Source organism: Pleurodeles waltl, chromosome 3_1 (genome assembly GCF_031143425.1).
Source record: "Pleurodeles waltl isolate 20211129_DDA chromosome 3_1, aPleWal1.hap1.20221129, whole genome shotgun sequence".
Classification (NCBI taxonomy): domain Eukaryota; kingdom Metazoa; phylum Chordata; class Amphibia; order Caudata; family Salamandridae; genus Pleurodeles; species Pleurodeles waltl.
The window spans coordinates 973,756,641-973,780,426 of record NC_090440.1 but is presented as its reverse complement, the minus strand read 5'-3'; the positions used below and the strand labels follow the sequence as shown (position 1 = coordinate 973,780,426).

Below are 23,786 nucleotides of genomic sequence, written 5' to 3'. Positions count from 1 at the left end.
GCAAAAGTGTGAAGGGACGACCAAGTTGCGGCCTTGCAGATGTCGACCACAGGAACACCTCTGGCTAAGGCCGAAGTGGCCGACTTAGCTCTGGTGGAATGAGCTCTAATGCCCTCAGGAGGATCCTTCTTTGCCAAAGAGTAACATATTTTAATGCAAAGAACAACCCACCTGGATAGTGTTCTCTTGTGGACTGCCTTTCCTCTCCTCTTGCCCACGTAACCAATAAACAGCTGATCCTCCAGCCTGAAATCCTTTGTTCTATCGATAAAGAAGCTCAACGCTCTCTTTGGGTCCAGACGGTGCAGTCTTTCTTCCTCTTTGGAAGGATGAGGCGGAGGATAGAACGTGGACAAAGTAATTGCCTGAGCCAAATGGAAGGGTGAAACAACCTTCGGGAGGAAAGCAGCCTTGGTCCTCAACACCACCTTATCCCCATAAAAAGTTGTATAAGGGGGCTTTACTGATAAGGCCTGCAACTCACTCACTCTCCTTGCTGATGTTATAGCTATCAGGAAGACTGTTTTTAAAACCAAATACCTCAAGGGGCAAGAATGCATAGGTTCAAAAGGGGACCCCATAAGGAAAGTCAGGACTAAGGACAAATCCCATTGCGGCATAACGAATGGCTTTGGAGGATATTGATTTAGAAGACCTTTCAAGAATCTGATAACAATAGGGGATTTAAATAAAGATGGTTGGTCTGGAAGACATATGAAGGCTGACAAGGCCGATAAATAACCTTTAATGGTAGCCACTGCACAACCTTTCTGCGCCAGAGATAGAGCAAAAGACAAAACGTCCGATAGATGAGCATGTAAAGGATCAATCTGCCTCTCTCCACACCACGCAACAAATTTAGACCACCTATTAGCGTAGATAGATTTAGTGGAGTGTCGCCTGGCCGCTAATATAATATCCACTACCTCAGGCGGGAGAGAGAAGGAACTCAGGTTGCCCCGTTCAATCTCCAGGCATGTAGGTGCAGACTCTGGAGGTTGGGGTGTAGAACCTGCCCCTGCGACTGTGAGAGGAGGTCTGCCCTGAAAGGGAGACGGAGCGGCGGGCACGTTGAGAGTTGGAGAAGGTCGGAGTACCACACCCTCCTTGGCCAATCCGGAGCTATTAAGATTACTAGAGCCCGGTCTTGGCGAATCTTCCTCAATACTCGAGGAATCAAGGGTATGGGAGGAAACGCGTAAAGCAACTGGCCGCACCAGGTCATTTGAAACGCGTCCCCCAACGCTTCCTGCATCGGATACTGAAGGCTGCAGAACAACGGACAATGCGCGTTCTCTCGAGTGGCGAACAGATCTACCCGAGGAAACCCCCACTTCTGGAAGATTAAACGGACTTGATCTGGATGGAGACGCCACTCGTGGTCTGCCGAGAAGTGGCGACTGAGACTGTCCGCACGCACGTTCAAAACTCCGGCCAGATGGTTTGCTATCAAGCAAATCCGATGGTCCTTTGCCCAGGACCATAGTCGTAGAGCTTCTCTGCAGAGAAGGTACGACCCCACTCCTCCCTGCTTGTTTATGTACCACATCGTGGTAGTATTGTCCGTTAGGACCTGTACCGACTGACCACGAAGGGAAGGGAGGAAGGCCTTGAGAGCCAGACGTACAGCCCGTAACTCTAACAGATTGATGTGAAAAATCTGTTCCTCTGGAGACCAAAGACCTTTGATCTCCAGATCCCCCAGATGAGCTCCCCACCCTAGAGTGGAAGCATCCGTTATGACTGTGGCCACTGGTGGCGACTGCTGGAACGGCTTTCCTTGTGAAAGATTGTTGCTTGCAATCCACCACTTCAAATCCACAGCAGCATCTCTGGAGATCTTGACAGTACCCTCTAGATCCCCTCTGTGTTGAGACCACTGCCTTCGGAGGCACCACTGAAGAGCCCTCATGTGCCAGCGAGCATGCGTGACCAACAGAATGCAGGAGGCAAAAAGACCGAGCAGACGAAGGACCTTGAGGACTGGAACTACCGCTCCATTTCGAAACATTGGAACCAAATCCTGAATATCTTGAATCCGCTGAGGCGGAGGAAAGGCCCGACCCAATGTTGTATCCAGTACTGCCCCTATGAACAGGAGGCGCTGAGAGGGCTCTAGGTGAGATTTGGGCTCGTTCACCGAAAAGCCCAGGTTGAACAACAACTGGGTTGTTGACTGCAGATGACGCAACACAAGCTCCGGGGACTTGGCTTTGATCAACCAATCGTCCAAGTAAGGGAATACTGCTATCCCCTTCCTTCTGAGCTCTGCCGCAACCACCGACATCACCTTCGTGAAGACTCGAGGTGCTGAAGTAAGACCAAACGGAAGGACCGCAAACTGGTAGTGTTGCGATCCCACCACAAACCGGAGATACTTCCTGTGTGACTTGAGTATCGGGATATGAAAGTAAGCATCCTGCAAGTCGACAGACACCATCCAGTCTTCCATGTTCAACGCCAAAAGCACCTGTGCTAGGGTCAGCATCTTGAACTTTTCCTGCTTGAGGAACCAATTCAAGATCCTCAGGTCCAGAATTGGTCTCAAACGACCATCCTTCTTGGGAATCAGGAAATACCTTGAGTAAACTCCTTGACCCCTTTCCTGCTCCGGGACCAACTCCACCGCGCCCTTTAAAAGGAGGACTTCTACCTCCTGTTCTAGCAACAGGAGGTGTTCTTGTGAACAATACGAAGGGCGGGGCGGGATGAGGGGCGGAAACTCCCGAAAGGGAAGGGTGTAGCCTTTTCCCACAACACTGAGAACCCAAGTGTCCGACGTAACAGTCTCCCATTTGGTGAGAAAATGCTGTAATCTTCCCCCTACAGGAGAGGAGTGAGTGGGAAATGGTGGAAGCCTAAGGCTGCTTCCCCTGCTGCACCCCGCCAGAGGATGAGGAAGAGGCAGAGTGCTGCTGAGAAGCTCCCCTGGTGCGGACCCTACCCCTCCCCCTAAAAGATCTATAGGGATGGGAAGAGGCAGGTTGCTGATATCTTCCCCGAAAGGAAGAGGAGGAAGAGCCACGCCCAAATCCACGAAACCTCCTGAAGAATCTGGAAGAGGCCGTGGAAGAAGGAGCTTGGAGTCCCAACGACTTAGCCGTGGCCCTGCTCTCCTTAAACCGTTCCAAGGCCGAATCAGCCTTAGCCCCAAACAGTTTGTCCGCATCAAACGGGAGATCCAACAATGTGGACTGTACATCTGCCGAAAAGCCCGAGTTACGGAGCCAGGCCTGTCTCCTTTCCACCACAGTTGTGCCCATTGCTCTGGCTACCGAGTCGGTGGTATCCAGTCCCGTCTGGATAATTTGGGTCGCAGCAGCCTGGGCATCAGAGACAAGATCCAAAAGACCCTGGGGAAGCTCTGTAAACGAAGAGGAGATGTCATCCATCAGAGCATGAATATACCTCCCCAGGATACAGGTTGCATTGGTGGCTTTTAATGCCAGACTGCAGGACGAAAAAATCTTCTTCGACTGCGCCTCCAGCTTTTTTGAATCTCTGTCCCCAGGCACCGTCGGAAAAGAACCAGGCGCTGACTTGGACGAACAGGAGGCCTGCACAACCAAGCTCTCCGGCGTAGGGTGCCTAGATAGGAAACCAGGATCAGTTGGAGCCGTCCGATACCTCCTGGCCACGGCTCTGTGAACTGCTGGGGAAGATGCCGGCTTCTTCCACACCTCTAAAACCGGATCCAGCAGAGCGTCATTAAAAGGTAATAGAGGCTCCGCCGCGGCTGAGGCCGGATGCAACACCTCTGTCAAAAGGTTTTGTTTCGCCTCCACCACCGGCAAAGGCAGGTCCAAAAAACTAGCTGCCTTCCGTACCACTGTATGAAAGGAAGCAGCTTCCTCGGTATATTCCCCCGGGGACGAAAGGTCCCACTCAGGGGAAGTGTCCAGCCCACTGGCCGACTCCAGTCCACGCAGCCCATCACCCGAGTCCTCTAGCTCTCCTTCCTCTAGGGCTCGTTGGTACTCCTGCTCTTCTAGTACCCGGAGAGCACGCCTCCTTGAATGCAGTCGTTGCTCAATCCGCGGAGTCGACAATACCTCCGCCGATGTCGGAGATCGGCGCCGATCTTCCGAAGCCACCGTGCCGCATCGGGCGCCACAGGTAACTTCGGCGCCGACTGAAGAGCAGTTGAAACGGATGGACCCACCGGAGTCACAGGCCGAAATCTCGACGTCGACGGGATGGAAATCCCTGGGGCCAATCCCTCCGAAGCCACCGGAGCGGCCACCGGCGCCGACACTGGCGCCGAGCCCACGTTCCCAAACGGGAGAAAGGGCATAAAGGGTGCCGGCCGAAGAGGCGCAGGATCACCCAAAGAAAAGGCCAAAGGCCCAGCCGGAGCACCCCCTGGAGCCATCTGTTGGAAGATGGCATACATCGCATTCAAGAATGCGGAACTATCGGCTCCAGGGGTGGGAAAAGCCGGATACTGGGGTGCCTGACTCGGAGGCGACCCCGACGCCGGCCTCGGCGTCTGCGCCGGAGAAAACACTTGAGGCTCCAATACCTCAATCACCGACGCCTGTCCAGGCGAAGTTGGAGACGCCGGAGAGGGCAACGGCGTCGAAGGATGCGGCGTCACCGTGGGGCTGACCTCCCATGTCCTTCGGCGCCGATCCGGAGACCTGGAACGAGCCTCCCTTGAATGACGCCGAGATTCTCTACGGCGCCGGGAGTCTCGATGACGCCGATGTCTTGGAGAAGACTTTTTCTTGTGATGCTTCTCCTTTGACTTGGCCATAAACAGCTTCGCCTCGCGTTCTTTAAGGGCCTTCGGATTCATGTGCTGACATGAATCACAAGTCGAGACGTCGTGGTCGGAGCTCAAACACCAAAGGCAATCGGAATGAGGATCCGTCACCGACATCTTGCCTCCACACTCACGACAAGGCTTAAATCCAGACTTTCTCTGCGACATTATTTCCACAGAGAAAGAGTACGCAGCAAGATATACACTGTAACCGCAAGAGTAACAGTTGCTCCCTCGAAGATAACCGTTTCGAATGCACGGAAAAAAGGGAACTGACGTCTGCACGTCGTCGAGGACCTCTTATTGCCTGTATGACGTCAGACGGCGTCGCGTGCGAGACAGTGACGTCCTCGTCGACGTGCAGAGACTAGTAAGAAGATTTCCGTCGAATGCTGGCGCCATGGGAGTATTCATGAGGTGAGGAATCCACAGGTAGTTGTATCCATCAGAATGTTTTAGATTGGAGGGTGTTGCTTGGGATTGGAGTGGGGCAGATTGGAGTGTGGGAGACTGAAATGGACTGATGTGGGGCAAGTTTGGAGTGGGACAGATTGTTTTGGATTGGAGTGGGGCAGAGTATAGTGGGACTGACTGTTTTGGACTGGAGTGGGGAAGATTGTATTTGGGTGGATTGGAGTGGTTTGGTGTGGGGGGAATAGGAGTGAGGTGGATTGGGGTAAGGTGGATTGGAGTAGCAGGGCCCAAAAAATCATAAAAATGTTACTAGACCTGCAGGTCAAGTACCTTAAATAGTCTACTCGCCCTAACATTAATGTACTTGACCCGTAAACGAGTCTCAGTTGTGTGATCCTAGGCAAATAGTTTACAGAGTAGCCTTTTTCTTATTCTCACCTATGACTGCACCTTCAAATATGTGAGCTCAGCATTTCTGCAGTACAAAAAACCCTCTTTTGTTTGATTAAGTAGGCTAAAGTTTGCTGCATGCAACACAAGAATCTAGCCTACATACCCATGAGGTCTAGCCCACATAACCTAGAACTTCTTTTAGTTTAGTAACAACGTTGCCATCAGGGCAGGAGTGTTTCTCAGTTTGTTTAAACACTCAATTTTAATAAATATATTACTAAATCATGATGTGGTAACATTTTGTCATCTACACACAGTAACTTTCCAAGAAATGCCTCAAAACATCTCCACTAACTTGCAGCTTTACTGATAAAACTATACAGTGCATTAACAATCTGTGAAAATTGGGTTTCAGAAAACATATCCTTTGCACATCAACATGTAAAGTATTCTAATTTTTTTTTTTGTCCTATTCAAAAAAAAAAAATCATCACCCACAAATATTTTTAAAAAAGGCTTTCACAACTACTGAAATATATTTTGAAATGTTTGCACGGTTGACTTAAGTCATTTAAATGTTGTGTGTTAGGAAAAATGTGACACCCTATATCCTTTTATTTTACATTCTAAGCAGCAGGTCACACAGTTCACCTTACAAAGTCCTGGAACTCTGCAGTCAGAAGGAAAATTAGTCATAAGAAAAACTTACTTTTGACACCTATTGGTGAACACAGAGCAAATGTGACATAAGAACAAGATTTAAAAGCATCTTTTATTGCCCCACTACTTCTCAACTGAACAGAACACCTGTTCAGTGTCACCTGGCCCTCCCCAATGAGAGTGGTGAGTTAATTTTTCGAGCCCTGAGTAGGGAGTATTTTTGGGATTAGAGTGGGACAGATTGGAGTGGGGATTATTCAAGTGGAACAGACTGTTTTGGATTGAAGAGGGCAGATCGGAAAGGGGTGGACTGGAGTGAGGCAGATTGTCTTGGATTAAAGTGGGGCAGATTGGAGTGGGGAGGGTTGAAGTGGGGCAGATTGTTTTGAATTGGAGTGCGGCAGATTATTTTAGATTGGAGTGGGGCAGATTGTTTTGGATTGTGCAGACTGGAGTAGGGAATATTGTTTTAGATTGGAATGGGGCAGACTGCTTTGTATTGAGTGAGGCATATTGTTTTGGTTTGGAGTGAGGCAGATTTGGAGTGGTGTAGATGGTTTTGGAGTGGAGCAAACCTGAGTGGGGCAGATTAGATTGGGGTGGGATTGGTGGAGGGTGAGGTGGGGTCGACTGGAGTGGGAGGATTGGAGTGTACTACACACTTACGTTTGAAAGCATAGTTTCATAAATTACACATATTCAAGAAACAATGTCGCGTTGCAATATTTAGAACAAGATAATCGTCATCTTTTGAGAACAACGCCCATGAGCAAAAAAAAACGAGTGCACAGTGAGAAAAGACGACTTGGCAAAGTAAAAGAAAAGTTAGCTATAAAAAAAACAAATCTTTGCAACTTTCTTTGTCCTGTGGTGCACGTTTTTGACAGTTATACCTTCTGTTGGCAGGGCACTATAAGTTTAAAAGAACAAAATAGTACCTCAGTCACGTCATGAGGCGCAGACAGCCACTGATTAAGTTAAACCAATCAGTGCTTGGTGTCTGCTCCACACAGAGGAACCATGATGCCACGCTTGCGGTGACGAATTATGAGGCTGTAAAACAGGGTGCCACGCAAGCCAACAAAACGTAAGCAACAGGCAGTCTCCCAGCTAAACAAGTCTCTCGCAAGCATGACACATGCGCTAGTGCATGCACTCGCAGGCTCGATCCTAAAAATAAAGGCTGAACAAAGACAACTGGGGATTGGACCAGAGGGTCTTGGATAGTCTGGAAGGACAAGTCGAAAATCATTACGACGAGTTGCAAAGGCATCATGTTTTCAAACACTGTTTGGAAAGCTCTCCGATTCACTTGGAATATAAGGTTGAGCTACTGGACAAAGCTGCACGGGCCACAAGGCTCAGGATCCTTGGGGTCCAAAAGACTGACATCCACTTCTTGCGGACAATTGTGCCACTATACTGGAAATCCAAAGCACTCGTTTCCTACACATGGGCTCAGTAGTGGCGTAACGAAACTTGAGAGGGCCATCTGCAAAGTGTATATATGGGAGTGCCCCCCCCCTCCCAATCCAATGAGGAGCTCTCAGGCCAGGGGTCCATGCACACTTGACTGTAGTCAGGGTGCTTCCTGGATCATGCACTGTGGGAGGGAAATATTGTGCCGCTGGGGCCAAGTACACTTAAGGTCTTGAGGTACAAACTGTACTGGCTGACCTTGGAGACCTGATACTATGAGAGACATTTATATGGGCAATCTCAGTTGTATCACTGAAAAGAGAAGCAAAGAATCTTCCAGGACATCAAGAAATAACTTGCGCTAATGGAATATAGAGAGCTTCGCTATGATTTTCTAGTAAACTCAGGTTAGCCTGCAACACTAAAATACACGCATTTACAAATTCGCCACATGCATGCGACTTTCTGGAAAGCAAAGAGGCTACTTTGTTCAATGAGGGGGCAGCAAGAGGTTTTGATCCATCAGTTTTTAAACGCTTGGCTGATGGCTCCTAATGATTGGATCCGACAATGACCTTAACAAAAGAGGAACAATTATTCTGTTCGGGCATAGTTGCAGTAGTTCTGTATAAAATGGAAGGTTACATCTAAGGGGCGATTGTTCCAGTGAGCATTTGCTCAATTAGCGTTTATGTTTTAAGAAACAGTAAGATGATCTTTCATGGTTGGTTTCGAAGATTATGCAAATTTCCATTACACGTTTCACCTTTTTCCCCCACACATATTGTAAACGTATTTCGGCAACTTGCACAAATTCGGTCGCTCTCCTCCCAGTAGGCACTGGTAAAGTGTGCAACAGTCAGTAAAGATTATGATAACGGTGCCCTGATAGCCTTACCAATAGCAACCAATGGCACAGTCAAAAACAGTTGCGAAATAGTCAACAGCAGAGTTTTGTTTCTCCACAAATAACGATCCCACCAAACGAAAGAATGCAAAAGTCACAACACAATCAGATCGAAAGACTACTCCGAAAATACTTGCAGCACTATCGTTTTGAAGATTGTTGTATGCTTCCATGGGTCTTGTACTTTCACTGCCAACTACACTCATTTGCCGAGTTTGCCTAAGTAAAGTTTGCACTGTCTAGAGGTGTAAAAGGCCCCTTAAACAGAGCTTCCCACACGTATAACATTTCAAATCTGATGACTTTGAAGGTTAATTGCATCAATTTGCTGATTTTGTCTAAGAAAAATACATACTTCTTTACCTCCAAAAGTGTAAAAAGGCTAAATATACTGTTAACGATGCCTCCACGTGGTATATCCCACAAGTGATGACCATAAGAGACCACTACCACAGCCCCACTAACAGCAAAGTCACTAAAAGACTATTCGAAATATGACAGTTTTCACATTGTACAGTCTCTTGCCAGAAGCACAAATACGAATGGGTATCTTGGTATCCTGGGTGAACAGTCACAAGCCTAAGCAAACAATCGCTCAATTCTCTCCAACAACAGGCATACTTAAGTATGAATTGAATTTCGAAAGACTATTTTGTATATACTAAAAATACATAGTCCAAGAAATGAACATCCCCTGGTAAAAGTCCTACAATCTAAACTGGTAAACCAGCATATCTGCATCACAAGAAAAACAGCTGTGGTAGACCATTAATCAAGAGATTTCATGGAATCCAGACTACTGCTAATCAGCTGTTACCAGAAGAAGAACATGCACCCAACTTTCAGATCCTTAAAATAAGAGTTATTTGTACATCTCCCAACATGAACTGGCTAGTGCTCCATTTGTACCACACTTTGTGCCTGTTACATGTAAGGTAAAGAACTGATGCTCTGAAGATGGTGTACTTAGAGCTTGTTAACGTAGTAGCAAAAAACTACACTAGCATGAGGAGTTGGCGTAAACAAATTAAGGTATGTATCAAGAACTCTTTCTTAATAGAACTGTAATGTACTTGCTTACAAGTGTAGCCATCAAAGCTGCCAGTCATTGTAGCAGCTTCTTTTAAGAGACACCAAGATCTAAGACTTCAGTAACTCAACGGCAAATAGAAAAAAAAGTTGCCGTACAGAAAGAAATGGCCTTATTAGGACAGATGGTGCAACCCACAGACGTTGCAGGCAGAGTGAAAGTAGGTATAAGTAGCAGCTACAAAGAGCTGATGTCGCCTACATTTAAAATGTTCTAGGGGTGACGCCTCTACGAGCGTAGAGTCCCTATGTTCTTGTCGTGAGCCATCCTAACCGCACTGAACCTGCCATCTCTACTTGTTAGGCATGTCTCAGTTCTCATCTTCTGTTCGTATGTATGTACTATTGGCATTTGTATAGCGGAAAACAAGCTGAGGTAACGGGGCGCTATATGTTCTGTTATTATCGTGTGTTTTATGTTCTCTGCCTTCTGAAGTAAGTAGCGTAATGTGTGCTTTCAACAAAAAATAATAATAAAAGCAAGAAGAAGACCAAGCGATACACCTACGTGTAAAGTGACAGCAAAACTTTGAAGGCCACGTGCAGTGGATCCGCTGCCTGACTCAGCAGCACCGAAGGCCGCTCCTTTCTTGTGGGAGACCCCAACCCTCTCTCCAGACTCGGCTTCTTGCAACCCAATTATGAATGATCTGGAGGAAAGGTGCATTTGGCTCGACAACAAGAAAGCAACTCGGCCTCCCCCTTCGGAATGCCCCCCGCCCCCCCCCCCCCCCCCCCCCAAAACGCACAATCAATTCCCACAGTAATTAACCTGTATTTTACCTCCGAGCACGCTGGTTAAGGAAGCCGTACAGCTATTTATAACTGTTCTGAAATCGAGGGCAGACTGCCTAAAATCTAACACATCCCAGCTGTACTCCTGTTTGAACTAGAGCCAAGGGAATTTTTTAGCAGAGTCTTGGCACCGCGTGAATGACAGCAGCAGTGAGTGGTGACGGTGCAGCAGGGCTGGAGGTGCACTTGGACGCCCGCTGCAGTCCCTGGACGCCGGGCGCCGCCCCGCGCTCACTGGGATAGCGGTTTCCTGCGGAAGGTCTTTCAAGTCAGAAGCACATGGCTAATCTGCATAAGTGAAGCCACACCAGCCCTGGCAGGAAGGCTCGCGCCTACAATCTCTGGCCAGGAGGCAGCCTGGGAGGACCTGGATCGGAGCCCGATAACCCAGAAAGCACAGATACAACAGATGGGCAGGGGCCGCGCGAGAGTAGCGCGAGCTCACGTGACACCGCACGTGGCCGCCGAAGCGCAAAAAACAGAGACGCGTGGAGCTACGGGGACACGTGTAAAGTCGTCTCATTTAAACTGCAAGGGCGAACACCGGCCAGGGGCTTCCCTTCAAAGTGATTCTCATGTGGCAAGGCATACTGCAGCCACGACCGACACCACACAAGAGTCAAACCCGTTTCCAACCAACAGAAAACCATAGGAGATAAAATGCACAGCCGTCAGGGGCAGAACGCCACCCCTCCCCCATACAAAACCACAGTTATTACACCAGATCAGTGGCATGAGGTGCCTCCCCAAACCAATACAGAATTATCTGTGTCAAAGCTCAATGTAGCTATGATCACCATTAGGTCAGGGATACTCAACAAATAAAAAACGGCAGGACCCAAAGCATTTTGTGGCTGGGTGGGATTTCAGGACAGTGCATCGGGCTTCTCCAAACTAACCAGAACAGGAGGCGCCAAACACATGCTCGGGCACTATGGCTGTAATCACAACAGCTCAAGAACGAGTGATGCAACCTTGGTCTGGTGAAACAGTCTACTACCACACGAGTTCCCAAATCAAATCAGTGTGGTAGTCGACTCCAGCATGCGATATGTGATTTTAATATATTTAAGTATCGTTCATGTCTAAAGCCTGGGATCTGAAAAGTTGTTTGGGGGTTAAGCATATTTTGTTTAGTTTATGTAATATTTTGTGAAATCCGAGCGCTATTTTGCAGGTGAACCATTGACCAGTCTTTGCTTACTTCTCTCAGCAGATCTCACACACACACTGAAGGGCTTGCTTTGGCACTCAACACTGAATGTCCCTAATAGATCAGGCATATCTGATAGACTGCAAATTGCACTGTGTAAATCTGGCCACAGCTTCCACTTTCCAATGTGTCGGTTTGCACATCGCTTGAGGAGGGCTCATTTAAGGCTGAAGTGAACATTCAATTTCAAAGGAGGTGTGGAGTCAGCTCCTTTTGTGTAAGTGAGTTAGCAAGCGTAGTTTACACTGGGGCTTACGTACTGGTTCCATTCAGTGTTTGTGTGTTTTTAAGAGTAGGCTGGTGATTCACGGAGACGGACTACGCAATCTCTACATAGCAGCCAATTTAGACCAAATGAAAAGATTACAATTAACCCCTTCAATGTGAATCCTTATCTCCTCAATGCTCATTATGGCCTACATACACCCACGTCTTTCTAATCAACTATTGAACTCACACCCTACCAGTGAGAATTCGTGGAAAGTTTCCTGAACTTCACTGCAAAGATTACCTTAAATCACTTTAACTTTTGCATTCTTGGAGATTTCTTCAAAATAGTTTGACAATTCTCCTCATATAAAGCAGAAAGTGTACTCCCTCACCTTGGATCTTTCAATGTTCTTCCACTAGTCTCTAGACCAATCCATAACAGCAGGGCATACACCTGATGCAATATCTGCATCTATTGAGTCCCACCAAGTGACCGGTACTGATCCTTTTCTTTAATCTCTAAAGACCTTCCTGAACATACAGGATATTCTCATTGACAGTAAACAAGTAATATTGCCTCTACTGAAACTAAAAATATATCTTACTCAGAATGTCACAGTCAGGAGCATTAAAATAACTTCTATACAGCTACCAAGAACACACCACGTGCTTTATCCAAAAACATGATTACCCCAACCTACATGCCAACAAAGCAAACTCTCGTTACAAAAAAATAAACTAATAACCCCCCAAGAACCTCTCACATCAGTATCATGAGCACAGCAAGATGTTTTGCATGCTGCAGCTAAGTATACTGTCAGGATCTCCTACATATTGCAGACATTAACAGAAGAGCAAAAGCATTCTTCACTGCAAGATATTTTCTCCTACTCAGTCAACAGAGAAAGACCTCACACCTACTACGACCTCTTCTCACTGCAACGTTTGCAGTAAAATCACTTACTTCAGTATATACACAAAGAACCATAATACTGTTGCTAATCCAGCAGCAGAAATACCAATACTGCAGCCAACAGAGCAGAAGTCGCTTGTATTACTGCAAAATCAGCAAGAGACCATCCATACTGCAGCCAACACAAGAGCCCCATTCACTGCAACAAATAAAGCAGGTCCTTCCTACAAGCCAGTCGAGTCCCAATTGTTGTAACCAATAAAGCAAGGATCTTCCTATACTGCAACTAATAAAACAACAGTGACTGGGATATGCACCAAACTTGTAACAAGCATTGGTAAAGCCAATAAATCTACATTTTGCATTGGCCAACAGAGATTTTAAAGGCTTTGCAAATTGTTTTTTCAGCTGTTCAACAGCTGCGTAAAAATGAAAAATATGTTTTTGCAAGTTGCTTCTCCTTCAGTAACGCATTACCTGATAGAGTCTTTATCTAGCCAAAAGGCTGGTCTGGCAACCGCAAAAAATCAGATATGGCCGCTAAATAGCCCTTAACTGTGCCCAGAGCAGAGCCCTGCCGGCCTAAGAAAAGAACAAACTCTAAAAACATGAGAAAGTAGTGCAGAAAGAGAGTTGATGTTCCTAGCTGCTCACCACATCACAAATATGTCCCAGTGACGGGCGCATACAGCCTTTGTGGAGGGACGCCTAGCTGCCAGAGTAACATCACATATTTTGGAAGGAAGGGTGAATGCTGTTAACTGTCGCCACTCAATCTGCACGCAAGAAGGCAGAGGGTTTGCAGGTTCAAGTGCTGAACCCTCCCTTGTCGCTGCAACAGGAGATCATCCCAAAAAAGCAGCCTAACCAGAGGACTGATGCTCATGCACAGCTGCGGTGGTGGCAGAAGGATCTAATCAAGACTCTTGCCACTCTTGAAAGAGACCATGTGCCACATCCGGACGGAGACCCCTTTCGTGATCCACTAGGCATTAATGTTTGAGTTCATCCGCCCTGGCATTCAGAGAGAGTGATCACTTGTACCAGCCTGCCCCTTATCGAAGGAAGAAAGGCTTTCGCAGCCAACCGGATCACGTGGAGCACCAACAGGTTGATGTGAAGCCCAGACTTCTCATCTCTACCTCTCCCATAAGGATGGCCCAACCCAGGACTGAGGCGATTCCCAATACAGTCAACTCTGGTTGGGGTCAGGAAGAGAGGTCTACGGCTGACCCTATCGAAGTCTGTTAGCCACCACTGCAGATCAAATGTAGTTCCCTCCAAGATCTGAACCATGTCTGAGAGATTCCCTGATGCTGTGTTCACTGGAAATTCCGGTCCCACTGCAGAGCCCTCATATGTCAACGAGAATGTGTCACAAGACAAATGCAGGAGGCCATAAGGCCCAACAAGAGTTAGTCTCTCAAAAATCCAGAAAAGAGGCTCAAACATCAGTATCACATTCTGAATATCCTGGACTAGCCACTTGGGGGAAAAGGTCTGAAAGAGCACCATATCCAGAACAGCCCATATGAAAGGGAGCGATTGAGAGTCAGGTGTGACGTTGGCACACTTATAGTGAAACCAAGAGAATGCAGGAGGTACGCCATAGTTTGGAGGTGGGAGATGACTGTCTGAGACAAGCTCTTTAACAAGCCAATTGCTGAGGGTAGGGGAAGACTGTAACCTCCGACATCTGCGGATATTCTACACTCTTCAACATCACCTAGGTGAACACCCACAGGGCCTGGTAAGGCCAAAAGGGCAATATCAAACTGAAAGTACTCTTTGCCCTGGTGAACTGTAGGTAGTCTGTGGACAGGCAGGGTGGGGGTGTGGCAGTATACATCCTCCAAATCCAACGCTACCACCCAGTCTCCAGGGCAAACACTGCTTGAGCTGAAGTGAACAATTTGAACTTCTCATTTTTCAGGGTGAAGTTGGGAAGGCGCAGGTCTAGGATTGGGCACATGCCTTTGTCCTTCTTGAGCACCAGAAAGTAGTGGGAATAGGAACCATGACCCACTTCTGATGCCAGCACCCTCTCAATGACTCTCTTTGGCAAGAGTCAATACTTCCCGACAGAGTATTGAGAGATGCTCCTCTGCTAGCCGGTTTTAAGTGGGCAGCCTGGGTAGAGGGGTGTTCAGTAAGGGGATGAAGTAGTCCCTTTGGATTGCCTGTAAAACCCATTTGTCTGGTGCTATTGACTGTCAGTGGCCCAAGAGTTGACATATCCTGCACCTCAATGGATGCCCATGGTAGCAAGAGAGTAAATCAAAGAGGTTTGGAAGCTGCTGGCTGTGTGGTGGACTGGCCCGACCTCTGGCTAGTTGTCTCACATGGTCTGTGGGAACCTTGTCCTCAATCATGAAAAGGCTAGGAAGCTTGCTGACCTTGGTGGCTGGGAGTGAATGAACATGGTTTGGAAGCCCCTTTCCACAGCCAGGAAAGGGCAGAAGGCAGACTAGGGCTGGCGAGGGGCAATGGAAAGGCCAAAGACTCAGCCATAGCTCTGCTATCATTGAAGCGCTCCAGTGCTGAGTTGCCAAAAAGGTGAGAGCCATCAAAGGGCATGTCCATGAGCAAAACTTGAATATTCCCCAAAAACTCAATGGTTCCCAACCACGCATGGAGCCTCAGGGCCACCAACGATAAAATAGCTCTGCCCAGCAAGTCTGCCACATCTCTGCGGTTTGCAATTACATGCAACAGGGTGTTTCGGGCCGCCTCCAAGACCATGGGCAGCACTGGCGCAGCTGCGTTCCAGATCATATGGGTGTATTAGTCCACAAAATAAGCGATGTTCCCCAACCGCAGTGGTAGGTGGAAGAGAACATTTTCTTACCAAAGTGTCAGCCAGGGTTGACACTTTAAGTGAAGGCTAGGATCACCAAGCTCTCCGGGGTAGGGTGCTTGGTAAGGAAACGGGTCTCTTGGAGTGAGGCGATGGCAGTGGGCAATTGTCCTGTGCACAGACGGCCCTGTGCATGGCTCTGACCACACCTCGAGTAGGACATAGGTAACAGAGTAAGGTTTCAGAAGGGGCAACTCCCGGCTAAAGCACCTCTGTTAAGACATTCACCTTGACTACCACTGAGAGCAGCTAAAGGTTCAAGACATCACCCACCCTTCACACCACCATAGCGAATGAGGCACCCTGACCCTTAGCCACGGCAGGAGAGACTAAGCCTGTTCTTTGTGAGGTGTCTAACCCAATGGAATCCACAAGTCTTCATACCAATAGTCTTCTGTGTCATCTATGGGTTGTTGGTACCCATAAGGGTCCTAAGAATGCTCCGATTTGTCTCCCTCTCCAGGCCTGTCAAATGAAAAACGTACTGGCTCTGACTCAGAGGGTATGGTTCAGGTCGGCGCTAGAGCCAGCACCCATTCGGCTCAGTGTTGGAGTATGGAATGAAGGGAATGGTGCTGCCGTGAAGCATCAGTAGCACGGGATGTGTTGGTACTGGAACGGGTACGAGGAAGCTCGTGGTCTCGCAAGCAGCACAGAACAAGGTCCGGCACGGGATCTAAGAAGCCCAACTGGCGCCAAGGGCACACTCACCAGCAGGAATCTAGTGAGGGCCCCTCCCAAACGCACTGTGCATAAAGGTGCTCCAGGGGGGTTGGACCACTCAAATATAAGGCACGTGACTTCATAGAACTCTTTGTTGGGGGTGTCGCTCCAGCTTCACGAAACGCCGAGGAGTGCAGAGTGGACCCTGGCACAGGCTCCGCAGAGGAGTGAGCCATGAAGTGCCAACACTCCGTGCCTCATCCGAGGATTTGGATGGGTGCAGCGAAGTCAAAGACCATGTCTAATTCCTTTTACAGTGGGACTTGCTTGGCAACTTGGATCAAGACAACATGAGCGGTCTCAGCCTTCTGCACAACCAGGATCGCGAGCATTCCGGGGGTCGCTCAAAATTGGGCAGCAAGGAGTTTGAGGGAATGTTCCCTCAGCTCATTTGGGTGCATGCCATGGTAGTCCTCACAAGTCTTGGAGTCTTAGTCTGTGTCCAAGCACCACAGTCAACGCAAGTGCGGGTCTATCGCAGACATCTGCCTTTAACAGGCACCACATGGTCCGAAACCCATAGGTTTCTTAGGGACATTCTTCTCATATCAGAGAATTCTCAAAAATGTGTTGACAACATGTTGAAATAAGTCTGTCAAAAAGTGACTGAGGGGCAGTTTTTCACGGATCAGTGATAACTGTCGCAGAAAGAAAAGAACTGCAATCACAGCGCTTGGCAGCGCCTAGATAGGCACCACATAAGTCACTTCTGGCACAGAAGATGCAGAGCCAAAGTACTGGTCAAAAAATTCCAGATCCAGTCTGATGCCTAGGGAAAATTCTAAGGTAAGGAATCTGGCAGCTAGGCGTCTCTATTACATATCTTCCACAATGTGCATGTTCTCGTGACCCAATATCATTCATGCATCATACACCTATTGCTATGAAAACATGCAACAAATATTTGAGGTGATAGACACATACAAATCGACACTAGTGGCTAACGGAGGTTTACACAAATTTACAGCTTGCGATGTTTGAGAACTGATATGCAGGAACCTGCTCAAATTGTTGCTATTACCTGTTAAGATGGTTATTTGATTTAATTCTAATGAATTAATGTGGGCACAGGAGTGGGTCAAATGTACCAAGGATGAAGTGGTCTGCGACTAAAATGTGAGAAGCATGCTGAAGCTCTGGAGCAATGTTCCCCAGGTCTCTGTGGCTCAGATGTCGCTTGTGCGGCGCTGGAGCTCTGAAAACAGAGGCTTACTTCTATTTAAGTAAAGAAGTTCCCATCAGAACCAGAGGTACTCCTAAGGCACACCTCAGTGGCAGGTGCTGCACAATACCATGGGCTTTGTCCTGTGCACTTCCACACAGGTTCCTATGACCTGAGGCTCCAACTCTGTTCTTAAAGGGATATGGATCCAGGTGTCTGCAGTACAGCTCAGAGAGGGATGGGGGCCCTGGAGAGACTAACCAATCACTGCGTGCCACGTGCAATGCTCTGAGGCCTGGGAGCATTAGGATGAGAACCCTTCGACTACCAGCCCTCTGCATTTTCCACTTCTGGACTGGGTAGGAGCTGGGCCTTATAGTCATAACATTTTTTGGGAGCTGAGGGAGATCAGATGTGCACAAAATACAGAAAGCTGGTCCACTGTGAAGCCACCCATGTCCATGTAGGTGCTGTTGGAACCCCAAGCTGAGGCTGCAGCTGCTGGTTGACTATTAGTAGCGCTGAAAGGAAGGTTCAGGGCCTACGTGCGCCTTAAACGTCAGCATAGCATAATTTTAAAGTTTTAAGCAGGTGGTCAATGAGCCCTCCCCCACCATGAATTTTTGATCCGGAACGCCGTAAAACATGCAATTCTACATTGTTTTGATCCACTACACACACACACACGTGTTACATACAGCGCAAGTCTTCTTAATACGAAGAGTCACGAATGGGCGTAATTAATTTTACTAGTAAAGAAGGCTGAAAGCTAGCCTCACCACTTCACCACTGATATTTAGTGCATTACCCCATGAGAGAACGCCTGCTAGCTAAGAAACAGAGTGTGTTCCTTTCTTAAACTTATTACTCTTAATAAAGACTACACGTCAGAATCAAGCCAGAAATATGTTAAAAAATAGCTGCTGCCCCGGGCCAAGCACAGGTAAAATCTCGTAAATCTGCAAAGCAAATGAGTAACCCTTGCCGATGACTGCCCAATATAAAATACTGACCCTAACCCAATACTTTTTATTTCTCCAATCCACTGGAATTCATATTTTTTAGGATTTACGAGGTTTGCGCTCTCTTGATTAAAACTATTGGCAAAATGAACTTAATTCACTCGTTCTACCTCAGCGATTTCGAAGTCGTTAGAGATCGTTCTAACATACATCAAGCTAACAGATAGATGGCCCTGTCCCTTCTCCACATCTTATTTCTCAATTTTACTGGATGTTATTTAAAACTAACTAGTACAAAATAAATTGAAAAATTCCAAAACCGTCGTGTGTCTCGGGATTATTCGTTACTTATTCAAAATAAAGTGATATTAAACCACCACTCCCCGTCATTATATGTATGCTCAATGGCTTTCGCGTTATCACGTTTAAGAGATAAATACTACAGATTTGGTTGGCTGCCTACAATACTTCCTGCTCAAATGCTTAGTGCCTCCTCTGATAGGGTCTCTACTAAATATTCGTTTGTTAAAAGAGAAGATGAATTCATTAATGATATAACCGAAGTGAACTGGTTTTTGAATCTACATTTCTTATGAATGTCTTCTGACACGATTCAGTGATGTGAAAAAAATGTGTTCGGGTCTGCACAGCAAGGGTGTATTAGGCTTGCTACTAGTGTGATTTGTCTTAACAACTGTTAAAAGCAATAGGATTTCCTGTTTTAAAAGTACCAGTCAACTCCAGCCTCCTCTGCGGATTTCTCCCATGCACATTTTGTTTTATCGCATTTCCAATTTCCCCAAATCACACTGCTAGGCATGCCTACCCTGTCTATCACCTTCTGTGCTCCGATCCAAAATGCGACGTCGAGGCCGGGCTCACAGAACCGACTGTCTTCCTGTGGGTCGCACTCACGGTATTAAGTTTTTTCTCGGCGGCCCCTGGAGACCACGGCTTGTGAGGTCACCATGGGATATCACAAAGGGCGTTGAGATGGCGACAGGTTTTAACCGAGGTCTCTTACTACCTTTTGCTTCCAGGTCCCCTGTCGCGGGACCACCTGCAGGGGGGGCGGTGCCTACACATGCAACAACGCAGGTAGACGAAGAACCCCGGGGTGCGGGGTCACCGCGAGCACTGTCCTAAACTCATGGGTCGAAAGGGGTCTGTCTAAAACGCCACATATTACACCCGCGGGACCTCTGCTGTGCTACTGAGAACATAGCATCTGAGTCTGCGGCCATTTTGCCTGCACCCCTCCTCTTCGCACACAGTGTGGGTATACGGATAGGCTCAGCGTAAGAATCATAACATATCTGATGTACTGAAACGACAGATTATGTACGCAAACCTAGAGGATCTACAGTTTAGCTCTATAAAACCCCAACTGCACACATATAGCACACGACCTGAACCAATAGCAGAATTAAGCATCTGGTACGCCCACTGAAGCAGCACAGTGGAGCAAAGGGCACACCAACTAATGGTGTGCCCTGTATTCCACCGCGTGCATGGTGACGAACAATTCCCTTTCGCCAAGAAGCGTTTCAACCAGCTTCCAAAAGAGACACTTGGCTTAGCTAACTCTCAATCACTTATTTCCCAAAAGTCCAATCTCACAAGTGAACGAGCATCCGCAGAATTTTGACCCCACAAATCGTATGAAGTATATAAATACTTATACAAGAGATAACACCATGAAACAAGATTCACTAAAGGCAACTATAGACTAAAATACTCAGAAATACCAGTGCCCAGCCAAAATCATCAAAATCGTAGAGTCGCTAAATGTTCAAGCTCTGCATCTGCCTCCCAATCTACTTTTCACACAACACATTCTGAACCCTAGACAGACTGCTCCGAGACAGTCTACTAGACCTCAGTTCCAGCTAGAGATTCAACTGTGAAAACACCACCTTGTATCGTCCCTTTCTAGTGCACAAGCTTCCTTTACTTTAGGACAAATGTCTCCAAGAAAATTGTTGTTATCGCCCATCAAAGGCTAAAAGGACTTAACAAAACAAATCCTCAATTCAACCAATGACACTAACTGCATCACCTTACAAGAATAACAGCTAAATGAAATCTAACTAGCAACCCCTCACCACCACCAAACACAATCACTAGTTGGTGAAACTCCATCTGCCAGATCCAGAGAATAAAACATGGGTCACAAAGTCAAATCTCATAGCATCAAAACGCGAAATCCACATGGATGCCCTTTAAAAAACTTTCTGAATAAGAGCACCATTCACCAGACGAAAGCAAACTGATGCTACACAGAAGCCATTATGAAATGGTAACACCAACACACCATTCAGAACATGAACTGCACCAGCTGTTATATGTCTCTTGAAATGCTTTGTACGCGTGCATGCATAATTACCAGCGTTACAACATATATGCACACATCACCGTGCATGGCCACTAATGTGACATGAGGTGGCTGACAGCTTTTGTTTACCATTTTAAGATGGCCGAAATATGTTTTGGAATGGTCACCCCCCCCCAAAAAAAAAAGCCACTAAGCATTGCCAAAGTCAATTTGTTGCACTTTTTTTTAAACCAACTCGCTTTGCCAAGGCTCTTTGCTGATGCTGTGGAGCATTGGCAAAAATAAAAGGCACAATAGGCAGCTTCTTCTGATGGCTGTGTCACTCTGTGGTGCTCATATGTGTGATGACGTCTGCGCTCGAGTCACCACACATGCCTGCGCCTATAGAATAAGTGCACCATTTTGCTTTCTTTTTTATTTACATATTTAAGTGGCGGTTTATTTACAGATCTGTGACCGGATCAGAAAATAAATACTATAGGTGTATTTCTTTTGCGAGAAAGCCATTTTTCGCATGCAGAACAGGCCATCAGCAACAATAAAACTAGTGCAGATCACAGGGTGCTGGTGGTGCAACGAAAAAGCATGTGGGAGCAAAGAAACAGGGAGTGGGGTAATTAAAAACAAGCATTTACAATGCAACGGGTCTTGCGTTTGCTCATGTTAGAGCTGATCGCGTTGTAAACTCCTAACCCGACTTTTCACCTATCGGGCAAAAGTGCATTTATGTACATAATCCAAAAAAGTGAAATCAAGTATGTAAAGCGCTCGACTTCTGCCAAGCGAGATCGGGCTCGTAAATTAGAGAAAAAAAAGTCCACGAGCCCGATGGAAAACAGCGAGCCTCGTATTATTTCTGTACTTGGTCGCTGCGCTGGAGGAGGGCTAGCCACTGGAAAAGGCATGACATATGCGTGCCTTCGACTAATGAAAGCAAGCAGATTTTATTAGGGAAGCCCACAAACCAATAAAAAACACTGGCGTGAAGTTGACAGGGCTCCGAGCCCTTTTCTAAATACAAAAGAGTCTCGCTGCGAAACGCATGCGCAAGCGCATGCAACGCAGGCTCGACCCTAAAAAGTAAAATTAAAAGACAGGGTTTAGGGAGAAGAGCAGGCGTGACAGCAAAAGCAGCACACAGAACAAATGGGTGGGAGGGAGCAACATGGAGCACATAGGGCGGGTATTTAGTGGGAGCAGCACACAACAGCAAAAGAGGAATGAAACAAGCATTCTGATTGTGTCTTTAACAAAAAATTTAAAAAAGTAGGTTCCCTAATAATTAGCTGTGAAAAAATACAAGTTGGCTAACCAAAGCACGGTAAAGACGCTACGCTCCAGGGGAGGGACAAACAAGTGTAAGAGCAATGCAAGTTATCAAATAAGAAGAGTAAGCACAAGAGTGACAAGAAAGCTAACCAATGGTTAGCAATTGGCTGGTTTTAAGTTCACTAAGTGCCTGCAGACAGCTAAAAGCTCTGCACTGATTAAAAAGCAGTATTTTGTCCAGAGGGTAGGCTCGGTCCTTTAGAATGTGTGTTTAAAAACAAATGTTCCAATACTCTGTGTCCCACTTCTGCCTCCTTTTTGACTTGGATGTACACAAAGTCATGTTTTGTGAAAGTGTGTATTGAAGACCACGTGGCTACTGCGCAGATATGTCTAGTGTCATGCTTCCTAAGAAAGCTAGAGTTGCTCTCTTCTTCCCTGTTTAGTGTGCTTGTGGTCTTTTCGAGTGTTGCTCCTTCTGACTTGTGGAAGTGATGTATTGTCTGTACTGTCCGTCTTGCGATAGCTCTCCTAATGACAGGAGAACCCTTCTTTGCATGTGAGAAGGAAACAAAAATTGTCTTCCTTACTGAAGGCCTTTGTCCTTTCTAGATAGTATATTATTGCTTGTCGCACATAGTGAATAGCATAACACGGGATTTTGTTACCACGTTAGCTATCTTTGGTTTGATCTCATTTTCACTTTGTCTTTATGAATTTGAAAATATGGTTCTTGTGTGGTAACCGCTTGGATCTTGCTAACAATTCTCAGTGAAGTGATTGTGATCAGAAAGGCAATTTTAGAGTTAAGAACTGGAGTCATGTCTTCTGCATTGGTTCAAAACGTGATGTTATTAGTTTAGTAAGCACTGCACTTTCAAGTTTCCCCGCTTTATCCATAAAGATACAATTTTAGCACCCCCTCAGAGTTCTTTTAACAACGAGATTGAGTCCACCCAGGTGGTATCATCTTACCTGGGTGAGGGTAGGTGGTCAAATGAAGTATGACGCTATAATGTGTGTGAGACCACCTAGTCCGTAAAGGAAACTCCCCCACCTGTCTCTGAACACTTCAACGTCACAACCACTTTCCATGCCTACAATTTGATCACCCAGTCGGTGACCCACTCACCTCTGAAACGGGCCAGAGAGGCCCGTCCCAAGTGTTCCCCATAAACGTTGTGTTTTAGTTTCATGTACAAGAGAGATTGAATGGGGTGGATACACTCCCAGAACTCTCTTTTCGTGTAATAGTCGCAACGTGTTACACCATGGCTCATGAAAAAGTTCCTTATTTCTAAAGCTGCAATTTACTGACAGCTCTGTAGGTGATGTTGACTGTAAGAGATGGAGGAAGGGTATATTACATTTCCATAAAAGGTGACTTCCCTTAGATGCAGATGATTTCTTGAATTTCCTAAATACTTTACCGATAATTTAGAGATGTGTTTTTTTCAGAGATGGACTCAGAGAAAAATTGTTTTATCACAGCCCCCAAAGCAAAACTACTAATTCCCACGTATTTTGGGGACATGGTTCACTACGGATTTGGTTTCATATTTATTTTTGAGAATTCTTGTTCAATGACAATTCAGACAAATTAATGGTGCTGAAGGGAATGCAGTCACTGTGCAAGAAGGTTAACCTATAAACAATTTTGCTGATAGGCAAAGGATACACGATGGGCTCGTGATCAGGTA

At 46.7% G+C, this 23,786-nt stretch overlaps 1 protein-coding gene across 2 annotated transcripts in view; it reads right to left on the bottom strand.

Annotated features, from left to right (window-relative positions):
* The window catches only part of ARID1A (AT-rich interaction domain 1A), a 593,039-nt gene that overhangs the window by 548,224 nt on the left and 21,029 nt on the right, over positions 1–23,786 (bottom strand). The window contains exon 1 of one of the 2 annotated variants that reach the window (XM_069224050.1): positions 10,431–10,743. The exons of the other annotated variant lie outside the window; for it this stretch is intronic. The gene's annotated coding sequence lies outside the window, so the exon portion shown is untranslated. Of the gene's footprint in view, positions 1–10,430; positions 10,744–23,786 lie in introns of those variants that run through there. 2 annotated transcript variants of the gene reach the window in all.